Raw genomic sequence first — 20,583 nt, 5'->3', positions numbered from 1 at the left:
GATGTGTTCTCAAATGTGGTATACTTGTGAAAATCTATTGAACATACACATGATAATAATTCTAGGGATTTCTTTTAAGACCTCACATATGCTTGTATCATGCAAGGTTTCTTTGTCCCTTGCTTGATTGTTTGAAGACTACTCCATGTGTCACTATCTTGCTTGGAAAGAAATTGCTTTTGAACATCAAACTTGCTATGCTATCAACTATTGTCAAACTTTTTCAACCAAGTCAAAGCATCAAGTCTTAACATTTTTCTTGTGTTGCTTGCTAAGGGGAGTCTCATCATTTGACTTTGATTTTTTATGTCTCTAGTTTTTGAACATGCTTAAAGTGGCTCTTTGGTCTTGGTACTCTTGGTCTTTCTATCTTCATGGTCTATGTCCACTTGCTAGTTATATTTTTGCTGAAATGGTTGCCTTGATTTCTTGACTACACTCTTGGGTTGGAGAGTTGTTCACTTGTCACCTTGCTTTCTCTATCTATTTGGCTATTTGTGCATCTTGCCTAGCTATTGACTTGAGTCATTCATGTCGTAAGTTTCTTGGACATATTGTTTGAAAAGTTGCTTTAATCTCTCTCTACTATCTTGGCAAGTGAACACTCTACTTCCTATAGTTTCAACATCAAGTTATCTTCTAGGCTCTTTTATGCTTGGCTTTGCATCTACCACTATGGAATTCAAATCTTGTGCTACCAAACCTCAACCAAATCTAGATGATCATGATATCCTCCATATCACTAAAGAATTTCAAGATCTATATGTGCAATACAAAGAACTAGAAGAGACAAATGATCTTTATTACCTTCATCTCTCTAAGTGCATGATGGAAATGAAGTCTAAATTTGAGAAAAGGTTAGAGGAGAAGATTGCATCATTACATGAATCTTCCTTAAGGTCTTTACATGCATCTGAGTCACCTTCTTTGAGGTCATCCTCTTCTTCTAGGTCTACATGCTCTACTTCAAGACATCAAATGTCTTCATCTTCTAGATCTAAAGACCTCTTTAGAGGACAAGCAAGTGATACCTCCTTTGAGCCTATGCTAAAATTTCATGATGGACCTATCTTTGACCAAGATAATGATGAAGACATGGATGCATACCATTCACATGAGAAACAAAAAAAGGACTCTAGACATAATTTTGATAGAACTTTTGCTCCCTTGGAAGATTCTTATGATGACACTTTGCAAAAACTTCTTGGCAATAAGATCATCATGTTACCTAAGTCTGGCTCATATGGAAACCCATTCTTGGATATCTATTGTGCTTATCATCAACATAATGAGCATAGTACTTTGGATTGCATTGAGCTAAAACATAAAATCCAAGATCTTATTGATAATGGAATTATTGGAACCTCTAGTGACTCATGTGCTGAGGATACTTCTCTTGAGCAAGATTATGTTGATGAACCTATGTCTAGTAGTGGCTCCATTACATCTTCCACTTCTTCCAACACTCGTGCATCTCCCAACACTTCAAATGTTTCCAACATGCCTCCAACAAATAAAGAACCTAATGCTTTCCACATTGACTATGTGTATCCTCAAGGGCTATCTCTAAAAGAAACTCAAGCTAACCTTCGCTTGGCTACAAACCTTTTCCATGCTACTAATCCTAAACATCCTCAACCTTCATGCACTCCTATACCTAATCCAAGTACTACTCCATTCACTCTTCATTCTTCCTTGTCCTTGGAAGTGGCTCCATGTCAAGAGGACTCTCAAAAAGAAAAAGCTATAAATTTCAAGAAAGATCGAGATCAAGCACCCTTTCATCTCTTTCAATATTTTCCCCCTCCATGTCCTATATCTTGTCCACCCCCCAAGTATGATGAAGATACCACTTCCATTATCTCCCTTGATCTTACTAAAAATTATGAGAAAAGTTCTCTTCATATGCTATCCAAAGCTACTTGTCAAGATCAAAGCATCCCCTCATGTTCTACTTCGCCACATCCACTTCAAAATTGTGCTCAAGCTTCATGTGCTTCTATTAAAAATTTTGTTCCTATCAAAAGTACTCATGAGTCTATTGATGGCTTTGACCATGTTGCTCACTCTAAAGATGTTGATATCCCTTCCCACTATCCCTTTGCATCTTCTAAATCTATCCTTGGTCCTTATCCATCTAAGCTACAACATTCAAACCTTCCATCCATTTTGGGGCCTTATTTTCCTCCATCGCCTACATTCACTCCTAGCTCTCCCACCATACCTCAAGATCAACAAAGACACTCATCCTTGATGACTTTTCACCCATCTATACATCTAAACCAGTCATATCATCCTTATTCATCCACAAATCCCAAGTCATTTGGAAGTGAGAATAAACATAAGAATCCATTGAAAAATGAAGATCACTATGTCCCATCTAATCGACATGTGAATGCTAAGAAGGAAAATGCACAAAAGAGACTGCAAAGGTCCACTATTAAAAAAGCTAAATCAAAGAAAATATGGGTTCCTAAACCCATTATTGAAGAAATGTGTTTTGAAGTATCCAAAGGAAAATCTAAAGCTATATGGATTCCCAAGTCTCTTTTAAAAGACTTGAATATTCAAAATACTTCAAAGTTGACATTCAAGCTTCCAAAGGCTTCCATTCCATCTTCTTCCAAAAATCTTTCTAAAAATATTCCAAAGCCTTCCACTCCACTTTTTTCCAAATCTCTTCTACCACCTCATACATCTAAACCTCAAGCTACTTCATCCATGATTCCTCCATCATTCCAATACCCTTCAAGGTGTGTGTCAACGTTGATCTTGTCCAATATTTCAGCTACCCTCATGAAATCCTATAAAGCTTACACTTACCTTCTATACATGAACTATTATCCTCAATATATTATTCCTACTACCATTTCTCTTTCATCACCCTATCAACATCTTTGAGCATACCTTTCTATGGTCTTGGCTTATCATGGCTTATCTTTCCTATAGGAGCAATATCTAAATTCAAAAATCTTGAGCTCTTTCTAAAAATTCGAAAAAAAAAAAAAAAAAAATGAAAATGTGCCTTGGTGAAAACCACTTCTTGTGGCACCTTGGTAGCAAAAGTAAAGAGAAATAAATTTATCCTATGGTGAAAACTACTTCTTGTGGCACCTTAGATAAGTACCATGATGAAAACCTGGCAAACAGGTGTCATGCGTAATTCTTCCATCATCCATCTATCCCCTCTTCTCTCTTTGATCTTCACAATGTTAAGCTATCTTAGCATATTGGCTATCTAATCCATTAGATTCTCTATTTGTGCTTTCTCATTCCCTCATAGCCTCTATCTTGAGCTTTATTCTTATTGCTCTATCCCATTGCTATACTATCTAGTTGACCCCTTGGTCTTGATCATAATAAATGAAATATGGTTCTCATAGGTCTCTTGACATGGCTACTCTTTTGGACTACACACTTCATGCTATCTCACTTGTTGGCTTCATTGCGTATCTTACATACTATCTTTCTCATTACTTCCATTGCTTATCCAAAATATGCTTCATATGACTATTTCACCTCTTTCCCTAGCTTGGGTACTCTTGAGGAGTCAGTCCTTGAGGATCACTTTCACTTGCTTCATACTCTTTTTTCATCCATCTTTGCTTATCCACTGGCTCGTTGCTCCATCATATCCTATACCTTGCTAGACATTGGGAGAAAATGATGTGATCTTGCTTGAGAACTAGTGATATCTAAAACCTTCTAAAAATTTCCAAAAAAAATCATATATGATGCTAAAAAAAATCTTAAAAATTAGAAAATGTCCTGAAAAAAAGATCTTCTTAGTGAAAACCTAGCAATACGCACTTTGATGTATCATGAAAAAAAATCAAAAATACAAAAATACAAAAAATTGAAAAAAGTCCTAAAAAAATCTGTCAAGTGGTGAAAATTTGGAAACAGGTGCTACTTGAGACCCTTGCACCTCTGTCTATTAGTCTCAATCACGTATTTTTCTACACATTTCCTAGCTTGGAATTGTTTCTTGTCCTCATCTTGGGGGCACAACTGCTTAGCTTATTTGAGGTCTCCTTGTGCATTAGGGTTTCTTTGACAACTCACAAAACAATGTTTCTCAACACTTCCCCCACTTTGACATCAAGTGTTTTTCAACACTTTATAGATAGTTTACCTACGATCTCCGATGTCACAATATTTCTCACTATCAGAATCAAGTCTGGAAGAAATGGCCAAGTGACTTGCACACACGCACTTTAACACTTAAACGACTGAGCTATGTTGATCTTTATCTACTTTGTGTGTTGTCTATGATGATTTCTTTGCCATGTGTTCCCTCCCTAATAGTGTTTCAAGGATGTCATTGACTAGAAGACTGGGGGCATGGGACATATTTTCTTGATTTCTGCTTGTGGGTATACTTTTGTTTTTCTATAGTGTTGTAAGCATTTATGCTGGTCCTATTCAACACATTGACTTACAAATGTATCATCCTTGACTGTTTTGCAAGACCACACTCAGGGTTTATCCTGGCGCTTATGCCTTGATACAAGTGTAATCTTGCTAAATTAAACTTAGGGAATCTAATCGTGTAGTTATCTTGACTTACATGTCTCTGATGCTTAGATTGGATTTCCACATACCTATCTGATATTAATCATATTCATATCCTCATAGTTATACTAGTGATGGTTGTATGATCTTATGATGTCCCTAATAAATTCTCAATGATGAAATTAAGAGTCTAAATGTTATGCGCTTCTTGCTAGTAAACCACTTTGCATATTAGCTTTGCATTTTAGGTTCATTTTCTAGCTTAATCTTGCATTCTTGCATATGGGGAGAGCTCTCTCTTCATCTTTTTGTGAACATATCAGCTAACTCTTTTCATATATTTCTTTACTTTCTTCTTGTTCATGTCTTTTCACCTTCTTAATCTTTCGCTTCATCTCTTTTCTATCTTATCATCACATTATATAAAGTTTTGACCTATTAAATAATTTCAACATCCTAGATTCATTTTCGGGATCGAAATCCAAATTCGAGTTCATCTTGATGGTCAAAATTGTCTTTTAAAATTCTACTTTCTTCTAAGTTTTAGCTGACCCTTTGAGGTCTAATCTTTGAATCATCACTGGGGCATCTTCATTTCTTCATGTCTTCATCATTTCGATACTTTATATCTACTTCAATTCACTGTTTCATGTCTAAAATCACCTTTCTACTTGTTTCGACCTAATTTTTATGCTATATCCTTCAAGGTCAACTCTAGTCTACTAGTTGTCCAACACATTTTTCTTTAAACCATCAACAAAGTATACATCCTTAGTAATAGTTTTACCATCAAGAGTTATAGATATAGTACCTTTTACTTGGCATGCTACATTATTTCCAACTCTAACAATTCCTCCATCCTGACTTTTGAAGTCAACAAACTTGTTCATATCACTAGTCATATGATGTGAACAACCACTGTCAATTATCCAATTATATTTCTTTTCATCTTGTGATACCAAAGCTACCTTCTCTAGACTTTCTTCTTTAATTGCCACAAATCCAATTTCATCATCACTAGCACTTAATGCTTGTTCATCAAAATCATTATCTTCATTTTCATACAAGCAATCTCTATCTTTTCTAGGTTTATGATGTCCCCTATACTTTTTCTCCCTATTAGAACACTTAGATGCATCATGACCATATTCATCACAAGTCCAACATTTAAAGATTTTCTTACCTCATTTTTCTCTTCTTACCAGAAGGGCTACTTCTTCATCAATCTTTCTATCTTCCTTAGATCTGTTGCTGCTAACATAATCTCCTCTAGCACTTGTGCTCCTTGATAGGTTAGGTTGAATATTCAAGGCACTAAAATTTGTTTCTATTTTGATCAATTCTCTAGATTGTCTAAGTTTATTCTCAACTACTTCAATTCTTCCAAGCAATGTCTCCTTTGTGAAATCTTTGGTACATGATATCAATAACTATATCATCTAGACTATTGACTTAAATGGCAGTTTTGGAGTCTTCAATATCTTCCATATAACCTCATCATCTTCTTTGGTTCCTCCTTGAGCTTTAATACCTACAGTAATTTTTGATATCCTGCTTATATATATATGTTCTTATAGATTCATCTTCCATCATCTTAGCATCTTGAAATGCACAAATCCAACTTTGTAGCCTCAACTTCTTAGAATGTGCATCACCTTTAAAACTATTTTCCAAAGATTTCCAAATAAAATGTGAAGTAGCAAGTGATTTTACCTAATTGTACTCAATTTTAGGAAGTGCAATCAATAGTGCTTCTCTAGCTCTCATGTCACACATGAAAAGATCTCTTTCTACTTTGGAGCAAATTTCCAACTCCTTTTCTTCAATGATTGTCTTCACTGATTTTGTCAAGATCCAATATGCTAGACCCATACACAAAAAATGTGTCTTCATCTAGACCACATTAAGAACACATTACACTTAGCAATAACCTTAATCTTCCACCTTGCAACTTGAATAACTTTCCATACATGCAATATTATGATGAGCAAGCTTAGCCACATCATCCTCAACATGTCTTCTCCATGTCCTCAACCTTGATCCTCAAGATATCAACTCTGCTAAGAGATATAACAAGTTTACTAGAACATGCCTCTATAAACTCTATCTTAGAATAGACATCATCAAAAATTACATAGCTTCTTCTAGACTTATCCTTTCTACTTCTAACATTAACTACATATACTAGAACTCAAAAGTATCTCCCATAACCTCAAGTAGTTATCATGCTGAACTAACCATCCATACCAAATTAATCTTTCTATCGCTATTCTGTCAAATACCATAGAATACATTAAACATGCTATGTTGACATCAATGAAAAACTCAGTCATGAATGTAACATATCATTAGAATTTATGCTTCCAACCAATCTTCTAACAATCTCTCCAATCTTCCAATATACTCCTCCTCTGTTGTCTATTTTGGGCAATAGAGAAAATGCTTTCATAAAATATGCAATGCCTCTTGGGGTCCTTGTGCACCATTGGAGGGATGATACCTAACATGTGAATTCTAAGGCTATGTCTTTTAGGGGTAGTAAGAGGATCATTTGATTCTTTAGCCACCTTCATTGTGCCCTGCACTTTAGCCTTAAGTCATACACACAAGTTGGATGAGTACAGCCTGCAAATAAATGACATCAATATATGCAAACGTCAATCAAATCTTAGCGTAGGAAAAAATAAAAGAAGACAATAATACCTTATGTTACTCCAAATTTTTATTAGAGGATAGGTCATAGATGTTCCGCACTTCAAAAAAATTTAATGAGTCACTTAAAACTTTAGAAAAAGAATGACGGTAGGGTAGCCTACCATTTAGGTCAACAACCTCTATAATTTTGATATTTGTAGCCCTTGCACAAAGTGGTTTGTTGTGGCACATCACATCACTTCCCACACCTTTGATGATAACTTTACCTACCAATATACCGTAACATTATAGGTCTACATGATCACAAATACCATAAGAGAAAATTTCTTCATCTTTGCCTCCCTCATCATCATCTTCTCCCTACAATTGTAAAATGTTCTTAAAGGAAACTTAGGTTGTATGTCCCAATTATAATTATATTGTTGCTTACAAATAGAAAGAAAGGATACATTTGTCACTTTTCCTGATTCCCAAGGACTCTGCAACTTATTCTACACATCTATTTGACTTTCCATTCCCATTTCCAAAGGTGATAGTTTTCAATTATCTTATGGGTGTGAACTTATAGTTCCAACTAGCCTTATGGATCACTCAACCAAAGAATCATGATACATCACAACATCTCTCCTTGCTATTTCCTAGCCCAAAAAATAGAAAAATGTGTTCTCAAATTATAATAACTCTAAACCAATCATCCTTTGGGAATTAATCCAAAAAATATTGTGTACATCTCCATCTAGGACCTCCATCATGGATGGAGTGTTAAAGGAAACACCACCACTGTCGACCTACCTTACATATAACCAAAAAATATATGTATTAAGTAACATGGATGTCACTATCAATATTTTGTATACTAAAGTCTTTACTGATCACTAAATTGTATGCAAACATACCACTTCTTCAAGATATTCAACTATAGGTTGATGTCTCATCCACCCCTAAACACAACCATTACCATTAAGAGTGGGTTATAAAGAAATTCATAACACCAATAACATATATGTCAGATAACACATTGCCTGCATCAACCACATAGTACTTACCCAAACTTCAATCTTATTTTGATAAATGAGCATTGCTTGTCTGTGGTTTCCTAACATTGATTGAATGTCACTCCTGCATATCATTGATGTCAATTTAACACCCTTACATGCAAAAGTTGGTAGACCAAGGATATACCTATCTTCATAGTCAACTGGTCTTGTAATAGTGTCTTTTGTGGTAGACGGCTGAAATAGAATAAAATATTCGTTCCAATTTTTGAGATATCAAACCAAAACATTCACAACCACAAAATGCATGAGTGGTGAAAATTTAAAAACTAATACATTATTTGGTCTTATAGAAACGTAAAAATATGCATGAGTGGTAAAAATTTAAAAAAAATTAATACATTATTTGGTCTTATAGAAATATAAAAATAACATTTTTTGTTCCTCATTACCTCCACCCTCTCACTTTTGATAGCAAAAGGGATCCCCCTTATATCATCCTCAAAGTCAATATTTTTTTTTTGCTCTTAAAAAGGTTACTTTCCCTCTACTAGACTTATTCCATTGTGCATGAGATCGTTTTACACAACTCTTCTCACCTACAACTAAAGTAGAAGATAGTGCATATGTTGATATTTAAACAACACCATCCACAAAACCCATATTGGCTAAAGATAGAGTGCCTTGTTAGCGGTACATTTAATGAATATCAATAGATTTCTCTAAAGTGGTTCACATGTTTGCACAAATTTTTAATGAAAAGAACATACTATTATATCAAATTAATCATACCATGATCTCTCTTCTCTTCACCAATGCTACAACCCTTTTCAATCTCTCCTTCCTCAACTCATCACTCTTGTAGTAACACATTCCCTCTTCAATCTTGACCAGACCCTCTTTCGGAAGGAGTTCAACTAAGGAGACCTTGTATATTTTGCATGTGTTGTTGTAAATTCCTTCTTTAGGCTTCAAAAATTATATTCATCTAGTAATCAACACTTGTGTCCCTCTTGAATATGTATCATGTTGATTTTGACTCATAACAATGTCGCTTGTTGATCCTTAGAAAAGGCCACCCATAGCAAGGTGCCTCAATAAATGGGAGATTGTGAATTTTCATCCTATGTAGGTTCATCCTTGTAATTTTTGAAAACTTATTTCCCCCATCAAAAGAACAACTTCCAACAAGGCAGTAATATATCCTCCTTTGGGTAGACTTTTCAATTCCATATTCACCCCTCCCCTACACAAATATAAACATTACCATACAAAAAAAGCTTATAGCATGTAACTATAATACATATGAGTGTCATCTTCCTATGGATTACATCATTTATCAACAATGAATACAAAATTTGAACCTCAGTACAACTGAGGGATGTGTCACCAGCAACATTAGTATCACACTCATGAATTGCAGCATCTCCCACTACTTCCCTCGATTGGAAAACCACCACTCTAAGTTTCTCACTTTGTATCTAAAATTAACTATGAGCTAATAGAACTATCCATGCACCATTCATTTGAACTATACAATGTTGAAAAGATTGTAAATGATAATGACTTTAATTATCACACTCACATGGCCATCTTTGGAAAACCTAGGAGAAGTCCTTTGCACAACAACCTTGTTCTCCTGAGAAAGGAAATTAAAATAATTAGATATTTTCAACATTGTTCTCTATACTTGGAGGATAATCTATTTTTTGGGTGTTTTCAAACCACTACATCTTACCAGCATCTTTTTGTATCCACTCTTTCCCTATTGTAGAGCACCTCTTTCATATCTACAGAAGGCTCTGCTCTTTCCCCTATGTAGGCTGCCTCAAGTAAACTGCTGATTTCTATTAATTTCTCACTTAATTTTAACAACCTATACAGCCTACAATAATATAATATGATTGTTACTAAATAAAACTTTTTGATACATTCAGCACTCTGAAAATCCTAATAGTTTTCTGATGTTTGGCTTTTAACAAAAAAACAGTAAAAATTATTACTTCATTGTCTACAACATTAAATATGGAGTTCATCCAATATTTTATATCTATCTATATTTAAACTTATTCAAAATTTCATCTATCTATATGGAGTTGCATTCTTGATGGAATTTTGTTACATCATGTATAATCATAATCATTTTCTCCAAGACTACACATATTGTATATATGGTATATTGTCAATGGATTTAAACCATTCAAACATGTGGATGATAGATCATAAAATATGAGATATATATATTTTTAGGTTGTAGAGAGTATTCATGAACCAAGATTTAATCATAAAATATGAATAAATCCTCTTTTGAATTGTGTAGATGATATAATCAACACATTTCTCTCACTAATTACACTCAACCAATTAAACTACAACCTTTGATTATCTTATAACTTAATGTTTTTCAAATTTTTTTGGTATTAAATCGATGCAAGATAGAGTTATAGAAAACTTACGCTAAAAATACAATTATAACTTTGTTTTTGTTGAAGGTTTAGACTTGTGAACATGGATGCTCAATAGAGGCATGAATTCTATGAGAAAACCAATCCAATGAGGGTAACCACAATTTTTTTGTTATCCAAAAGGAAAGCACAAGTGTGCAAGTCAAGGAGCTAACCTCTTCAACTATGAGCCAAGGGTTGAGAGGTATTACTTCTGTCAAATTTGTCTGAAACATGACCTGACATTATCTCTTATAATGTTAGAGCCTTACACTCAATAAAACTTGATTTACATAGATTTATTTGAAACCATTTAACTTTTCACCACCTTAATAACAATAATACCTAATTAATTGCTTGAATTTTTTTATTTCATGCACCATTTTAACTAAACTACATTTAAAGCTCCAAGTATATACCATATATTATTCTAACTCTATCAAAGTTGTTTGAACTCTATAAAAGATAAAATCAATGAATATCATTATTGGCATCACCAATTGTACTCAATCAATTAAACTTCAACTCTTTCATTATCTCAAACTTAAACCCACCAATGCCTAATCAATCATGTTTTTCTATGCTTTTGCAACATTTTGACCAGCCTACATTTGAAGTCTTCCCACATGTATACATATATGTACTATTAGTTGTAACTCCTCATAGATATTCATTGGAGAAGTAAAAAATAGGCATATGAGTTTCTTTCAATTATAATCTCACTAAAAAGTAGATTAATGTCTTGATCAATGTATCTACATCGCTTGCAGTATAAATATTGATTGATGCCTTGTGGATTTTCTGAGTGAAATCCAAGAAGGGAAGAGAAACTTTGAAGAATTTTTATATGCTTTGTTCAATAGTACTTTTACTTAGTTAATCATGAATGCTAAAGCCACTAAAATAATAGATAATGGGAAGGAGAAGCATGGGTTCAATACACTTCAAAAGACTATTAAATACTAAGCATGTTGTAATTTCATAACATTTGATCTTCCTTATGTTACTTTTCACTACAAGTAGAATATGACTATCTATTCTTCCCCAAGAAAAAGGTTTTCCTCCATGGTGGAGGCTCTAAAGAAAAGCCTCTCAGAAGCTCTTTCCTATTTCTACCCACTTTCTCAGAGATTGTGTATGAAAGATGGGATTCTTATGGTTGAATGCAATGATCCTAGAGTGGACTTCATCCAAGCTTCATGGAATGTTGTCACAATTGGTGATCCAACAGGGACTGACTCTACTTCTTTGATGGAGGACATTGTTCTTTTCAATGATACCATTAACCTAAATGGGTTTTTCCTCCCTATGCTTGTAGTTTAGGTGAGATTCCTAGGAATGTTTGTGACCACAGAACCATTAGGAAGAATGGAATTTTATAAATAAAATAGGATTAGAGGGATTTGGAATATACATACTATTGTTTTTTTGGTTACCGTGCATTATCAAGGAGAGCTCATGTAGGTTAGGCTTCATAGACTATTGTTGGAGTTATAGGATTAGTAGATATTCAAGTTGATTGGGAATATGTTTGGGAGTATGTTAGTTCTCATGTTGTCACTAAAGACAAGTATTTGCTAGGTTTTATGTGAATATAGTTATTAATATTACTCTCCCTAACTTTATAACTTTATAATCAAAACTTATAAACTATGCTTTATGGGAATGTTGTAGTTCATTGTCAAAAGTATTCTAAATTGGGCCATCTCATATTTGATTGTAGGTTATAGCTAGTTGATGTTCCAAAGTTGAAGGGGAAATTCCCTACTCCAATTTTACTAAATATTTCTTAAAGCTAATTAACTCCATATTTTTTATTCAAAATTGAAGCCTTTACAAAAACAAGATTTCTTGCATCTCCATCAAAATTCAACATAAAAGGTAAACCATTTTTTATTTTGTTTTAACTCTCATTAAACCTTTCATTGAGAAATTTAATTTAAATTTGATAAATTTTGGGTCTCTTTAGTCTTAAGGTCACCTAAACAAGGTTTTCAAAATAAGAGAATTTTATGTGTGTGTATAGACACACACAAGAACATGCACACACGTACAAGTATTTACTCATAAAGACACACGCACATACATACACACACACACATCTATAAAATGAGCCCATGAAGAAACAAACAAAAAAAATTGTGCACCCTTCCTAAACCCTATAAGGCCTATAAAAATTTAAACTTTTGAATATTACAATATTGTACTATACAAATCCAAACCTCATTTCCTTCTCAAATAAATTTGTAATATCTTCACATAGGTTATCCACATCATCAATGAATGAGATATCCAAACATGTATGTATGTATGGATATTTGAACCCATACCTATACATAGGGAAAATAATTGATACATATTCTTGATGGAATTTTGTTGCATAACATATAATGATAATCATTATCTCCAAGAGTGCATCATGGTGTATATATGGTGTATTGTCATTGGCTTTAAACCCTACAAACATGTGGATGACAGATCATAAAATATGATATATATATATATATATGAGAGTATTCATGAACCAAGATTTCAGCACAACATATGAATAAATCCTCTTTTGATGATTCAATTTATGAATGTAATCATACTATTTGTCTGTAAGATTACACCTTCTTGTGTATGATTTTATATATATATATATATATATATATATATATATATATAGAGAGAGAGAGAGAGAGAGAGAGAGATTATGATCTACGCTCATAGGCATAATTTAAGAGGTAGACCATTCTACCAGTTATTTGTGCATTGTACCATTCTATTGTTCCATAGAAGAGAACGCAGATTACATTATTTTTTAACTTAGGGATGGATGATTTGTTATGTTTCCAATGTATGAATATATATATGTATACATTAGGGAACTATTTTAAACATTATAGTATTCAAATTAATGATTCAATTAATTATAAATTTAATATTTATTAATGTTTTGGTTTGAAGGTGTCATTGGGTTAGTAAGTGTTCATGTAATGTTCGAAAGTATTATAAGTCAAGTTGACTAGATAATGCAATAGGATGAGTCGAGTTATGATTAGGAGATAAGATGAAGGTCGTAAATAGCTTATTAGTAATTATTTAATGTTTTTGATTAGTCTTAAATTGGTTATGATAATATCTAGAATTCAAGTATTAGTATAATAAAATAAGGGTAAAAGGTGTCAAACCAACCTAACTTAAATTTTTTTTTTTTGGGCGAAAGGTGGAAAGCCACTAAAAATATAATTATATTAATAAAGCTGGTTCAAAGGCTTCTTAAGGGAAGAACTTAGCAAGAAACCCTTCAATCTTTACCCTAATTATAAGACTTTCTTGGAATATAACTATACATTTCTTCAATACTAGTTCCTTCATTGAAAGCTACATTTGTGAATAATAAAAATTCACACATTTACAAAAACAATTGAATTTATACTAAGAACAAAATTGTGAAATTGACAACTTTACACCCCAATAGCCTTGGCCTCGAATGTGAAAAATGTATTACATATCCAAATAAAAAGAAAAAATAATCTCCCCAACTATACTAGCATGAGACCATAAAACCACAAACTAGTAGAAGGCATGTTTTAACCATTACTGTTTTCACCAAAAAACCAATTGTACAAGTATATAGTTTGTCAGTACTCCTCAATATGGTTCCCACTCCATCTAAGAAGGTTCCAAATCTATCGAGAGGTCCAACCTACCCAATGGGTTATCAATCTACATAATATTAATAGGTTTCCTAGCTAAAGACTCCACCATTTCAATTTGTGCCAATACCTCATGATCATGCATTATAAGTTCATCAACTACTCTAGCCTTGACTTTTAACTCTTCACAAGCCTATTGGGATAAATAACCTCTATGGCACCAAATCAAATGCTCCACTTGTCCTAAATTACCACCACCCAAAGCTTTGGAAAAGGACACCACAAAATCTAACTCTGAATTACCCACTACTAAGACATACTCACAAAGAGCACTCCTTAGACCTTCCATTCCAAGGAGATTATGAAAACCAAGCTTATCCTCAACACCCTCCACCAGACTCAAATCTTGGAGGAGGTTAGTAACATAAGTAAAGAAATAAGATAAGATATGAGATGGGAAAAAGACTTGCGGGGCCCATTGAATAGAAAGGTTCTGAACCCAGAATTTCTTTAAAACAATGCATGCAAACATCACAATTTATATGCAAAACTTCCTTTAACTCATTTACTGGCACACTACCAAACCATGGGAGTTCATTTTCTCTCTCCAAGATGAACACTCTAAAATATCTGTGCTCACTTTCCTGAATAACCATGATCCCAAATTTAGAAAACACCAGGGAAACTAAAGACAAGACTACATATTTAACAAGCTTCATCATGCAAGAAATTAATAAACACACGTACTAAAAGCCACCTTTAAAATTTCATGAAATGATCTCAAACTCCCATGTTCATCTATGTAATGTACCATTTCTATGAACTTGCAATTCATTAATCTCCAAATCCACTAACAAGTCTTCAATTAACTTGTGCCAAACTTAAAATTACAAGTTGGCATAAACACATCAAATCTATACTAACCATATTAAACATTGGCATACCCAACTATAACTAGACTTGAGCAATTCAACCAACATTCATCGACTTGGCAATCACTATTTCCATTCACAGTATGGTAACTTTACATCAGGTCTGTATTGAGTCACTCAACAATCAAAGAACCTGACCTAGTTTAGTCTACTCTTCATCAAGTCATTCAGCCAGCTCTATACCAAGTCACTTGGTAATGAATGAACCCAACCAAAATTGATCAACTCTACCTCAGGTCAATCAGCTAGCTCTGTACCAAGACACTCAATAATCACTAAATCAGGTCATTCAAAAAAAGCTACACCCAAGCATCTCCAACAACTCTAAACCAAGTCACTCGATAGACACTAAAGCACATCACACATTAAGAGTTGTGGTCAATTTTCAAATTTTGCAACCTCTCCCCTGACAAAATTCTCTTTCTATGATCTAGCTTTGGAAAACTATTGAGTTCCAATAGAATTTGTACACCCTTGAATTTCTCAAATTTTCTTGTCGATCATTATTCTTTATGTGCACCATCATAAAATGATAAATGGATCAAGCTGGTATTAAAAGGTTTTCTCTTGTTGGATTAAGGAAAACAGCATGGAAAAGTTGGTAGGTATAAACTCTATAATATTTTCCTCAATAGTCTTCAAATTGTAACCAATATTGGATAAATTATCTACAACCTGGTTTTTGTCCCTGAGAGTATGAGAGAAGGACACTGCTTTAAATTTATCAATCATTCCCCAAGATTTTTCCAAAATATAACCAAACTTCCAGTTCTCTGATTTTTTCTTTACATATGAATTAATAACCACTGAAGAATCCCCCTCAAAGTGAATATTAACTATGTTTAGTTGAAATGCTAGTTCTAAACCAAGTAAGAGTGCCATGGCTTTAGCTTTGTTATTTGTACCAACCAAAAATTTTGGAGCCAACATACCCAACGCCCACCCATTATGATCTCTTATACACACTCTAGTTCCTGATTCACCAGGATTACCTCTCAAGCAGCCATCAAAGTTTAACTTACAAACTCCCCTAGTAGGAGGAGTCCATTTAACCAACATTCTATTAAATTTCTCACAAGGACCACCAGATGTAATGAGTTGGTAAGATGGAGAGGGTAAAGAAGCCCATCTATTAGCCAAAGCAATATCCCAACCTTTCACAATAAGATGTTTAGAAGTTCTTTTGATATAGGCTATCACAACTTCCCCCACTACAACTTCTAAAGCTGACAAGATAGATTCTAATGTCGAAGATTGATTTCTAAAAATCCTTTTATTCCTTTCCCACCAAATTTCCCAAATAACTATTGTTGGGATACACTTCCAAATACACAAGTAATAAGAGTGATTAATCAGAGTTGGCCAATCTTGGAACATATCCCATAAGATGTTTGGAAGGGGCATACTAAAATTTAATTTTTGAAGAATGAAGATCCAGCATTGATATGCCAATTTACACTGAACAAAGAGGTGTTCAACATTCTCCTCTACCTCCATGCATAAAACACATTTCATATTATTAACAATATTCATTTTTTATAGCTTTTCTCTTGTCAAAATTCTCTTTTTTAAAGCTAGCCAAGCAAAATTACCTACCTTTGCTAAGACTACTAGGTTCCAACAAAATTTGAATGCCTGAAATGACTTGTACCCAATTTCTAGATTCTTGGCAACTAAGTAACCCAATTTTACTAAGTATCTACCCTCTTGGTGTGGGTCCCAGATCAATGTATCTGGGAGATTAGACACTAAAACAGTCTGTGATTTACAAATACTAACAACTTTTTTTTTATCTGATCAAGAATTGGTAACTTGTCTAGGTTTTTCCAAGTAACTCTACCTGACATTGGATCAACACATTGAAAATAATTAGCTACATAGGGACCCATTTAGCACAAGAAATTTTAATCTAGTTGTCAAAGGATCGAGAATTACAAAGCAGAGGAAGGCCATTCCATGAATCCTACCCAAAAAGTGCCTTCAAACCATTGTTAATTTTCCAAGTCAAATATCTAGCAACTAAATCTCAATATTCTACCAAGAAGTTCCAAACAACTGACCCTTTAGGCAAGTGGTCCTTAGTGAAAATTTTGGAGGGGTCAGAAGAATCTAAATACTTTCTCTAAAAGATCCTACACCATTTAGCCTCTACTTTCTCATACAAAGACCAAACTAATTTTCTTCCAAAGCCAATATTTCTTAAAGCCAGCTTAGGAAGATTAACCCCACCTTTGTATTTCTCTAAAGACATTTCCTTTAATGAGATGAGAGGGATTTTTCTATTACTTGATATATTTTCTATCCATAAAAAAACTCAAATAATGCCTTCAATCTTCTTAATAATAAACCTGGGTGTTGATAATATAGAGAAATAATAATTTGGGGTTAGCTGATAAGATAGACTTAACTAAAAGAATTTAATCACATAGTGAGAGCCATCTTACTTTCCAAGCCATTGTTTTGGCTTTAATTCTATCTACTATATTTTTCCAATAAGAAGCTTTATTACTGCCCATGAAAAAGGGAACACCCAAATATGTAGATGGTAATTTTTCCTCCTCAAAATCAAGAATATTTTTAATCCTTTGTACAATAGGTGGAGCTATGTTGAAGAAGAAAATTTTAGATTTAACCCTACCAATATTTTGACCTGAGAATAGTGAATATTGGTCCAATAAGTAATTAATATGCTTGGCTTCATTAATGTTTGCAAATCCAAATAATAAAGTATCATCTGCAAAGAGAGAGTGAGTGACTACTAGATCATTTCCTCCAAATTAGATCCTTTCCAAAGCTCTAGCTATTGAGATTGAATTATGGCCCTACTAAAAGCTTCTACCATCAGAATAAATAAGGCAAGTGAAAGGGGATCACCTTGTCTGATACCTTGAAAAGATTTGAAGTATCCCTTCGGAGACCCATTAATAAGAACCAAAAATGTAGTAACTTATATTACTAATCAAATGTACCTCAAATATTACATCACACTTTATCAAACATGAAACTATAGTTAATCAACCAATTCATTCATCTTGACCTAAGCGTTCTTGTAGCACTAGGAACCTAGGGTTTTGAACCCATACAATAGAATGGAATACCAACTCTGCATCCTCATCCAATGCAAACAAAATTCAAACTACATACCTAGATCTTGTAACTAGAAAACTAATTGTACCACCCTTATACAATGTACTCAATGATGGATCACATGTTTATATGTTAACTTAGTTGAATTTACTTTTTTTTTTTAAATTGTTCATGTTCTTTTTCCCTAATTTTTGGGCATGACATTTTGGTATCAGAGTGGCAGTTTCAACACTAGGAAGCTAAACCATTACATTTCAACTCATTTAAACTCAAATTATTGTGTAGGATGCCTATTATCACACGAGCTATTCATTAAGGCAGAGGTCATAGAGTCACCTGAGTTGAGGAAGAATAGGAGAATAGACCACGTCCACCACCACCATGGAACCCTAACTAGGATATTCTAGATGCCCTCCAAAACCTAATTGGGGAAGTCCAATATATATTTCCACCCATAGTACATCTCAAGAAATAATTCTTGAAGAGGAAGCATAGGTTCCAAGAGCAGGTGGGATAGATGTTAAAGAGAGGAGTAGGATCCCCCCACCAAGGTAGGTTGAGGAACAAGGAGATCAAGAGGGTGATTTGGTCCATCAGATGGGGCCACCACCCAACAAACCTCATAGAGATATCAACAAAAATATTAGGGAGTTACTATGAATCCAACCACCATTGCTTTGGGGTTCTATAGATGGTGCAGTAGTAGAGGCTTGGTTACAGAGCCTATAGTGGTGCTTTGGATTATGTCCTCATGGGAGTAATCCAAGGGCATAACTTTACATTCACCTTTTGTGAGAAAATGCCTCAATATGGTTGTAGCAGCAAGAGTCTATAGGAGGAGTGAGGATTGACACCCTCACATGGGATGCATTTTTGGCTAGATTACATGAGAGGTATCTTTTCGAGCACTTTAAATAGAGACAGATACAGGAGCTCCATTGTCTATAGTAGAGGGGCCTCACAATAGCCTAGTATGAGAGTTGGTTTCTTGAGTTCTTTCCTTATGTTGAATACATGAAGGACAAGAAACTAAGGATCCATCATTTCATGATGGGAATTAATTTCTCTCTTCAAGGAATAGTCCACTTGTCATTCCTTACTAATTTCATACTAGTAGTTGAGTTAGCACTAGTTGCTAAGTATACTTATGGTAGATAGGAGTCTCAGGATTGGTCTTGGAACTAAAACCCTACCCAATAGTCAAGATAGCAGAGACCCCCTTGGAAAGGGAATCAAAGCCACTCAGCAGGGTCCTTAAGGGCCAACAATCTCAGCAACAAAGGCTACAAAATGATTCTCAATAGAAACCATCACAAGGATATCATGGCTCTATGCCTAAGTAGTGATAGTCACAGGGTCCTAAACAAGATCAGAGGACATAAGCCCTAGAGATATAGTCAGTGAGGACTCTACGGGTGGTTACTAGGACTAGAGGTCCACAGCAATCCAAATCATACCGTGTATAGGTTTATACCCATGGATCATGCCTTGGGTGGCATTGGTCACATAGCTAGAGAGTGTCTACAAAGATAGTCATCTGATGGTTAGAGAGGGGCTACCTCAAAGCCTACAGTAGGTGATATGGGTAGATCTCATAGATTTTTTGTAGTGGTTGATAACCGCTAGATAGTTATCAAGGCCACAGGTATGATACAAGGTAGTATGTTTACTATTTTATTTAATTCTAGAAATACTAACTCCTTTATATCTTCATTTATAGTGGAGTGTTACATGCGAGTGGTAGTTACATAGGATGTCAATTGGGAGGTAGAGTTAGCCTCAGGAGCCAAGGTGTTAGTTAGGTCCATAATTGAGAATCATTAGATTTATATTAAAGACATGTCCACAATGTTTGATCTACACATAACACCTCTAAGATCATATGATGTTGTCCTTGGCATGGATTGGATTTATTCCCACAACACCAAGATGGATTATCAACAAAAGATGGTAGAATGTGTAGATAAGCATAGGATTTCTAAGGTGATCTCTGGAGTGTAGAGACTTGTATCTCTTTGTATGATTTCCACTATGCAACTTAGGCGGTGCATGCAAAACGAATGTCATTTGTTTTCTATCACCATTAGTGATAGAGAGGAGGATTCAAAGGGGGAGCCATAACTTGATTATTTTCCTATTCTATAGGAGTTTGCAAATGGATTTCCTTCAAAGCTCATCGGTATGCCTCCACTTAGATCAATGTATTTTCACATGGACCTTGTACCAAGATCTGAGCTAGTATCAAGAGCACCATATAGGATAACTACCCATGAGCTTGGTGAGATAAAGAACTAGTTGAAGGAACTTTTAGAGA

The sequence above is a fragment of the Cupressus sempervirens genome, chromosome 4 (genome assembly GCF_028749045.1).
Source record: "Cupressus sempervirens isolate cs-2001-9-10 chromosome 4, ASM2874904v1, whole genome shotgun sequence".
Lineage (NCBI taxonomy): Eukaryota > Viridiplantae > Streptophyta > Pinopsida > Cupressales > Cupressaceae > Cupressus > Cupressus sempervirens.
The sequence above is the reverse complement of the archived record's forward strand: the minus strand, read 5'-3'. Positions refer to the sequence as shown.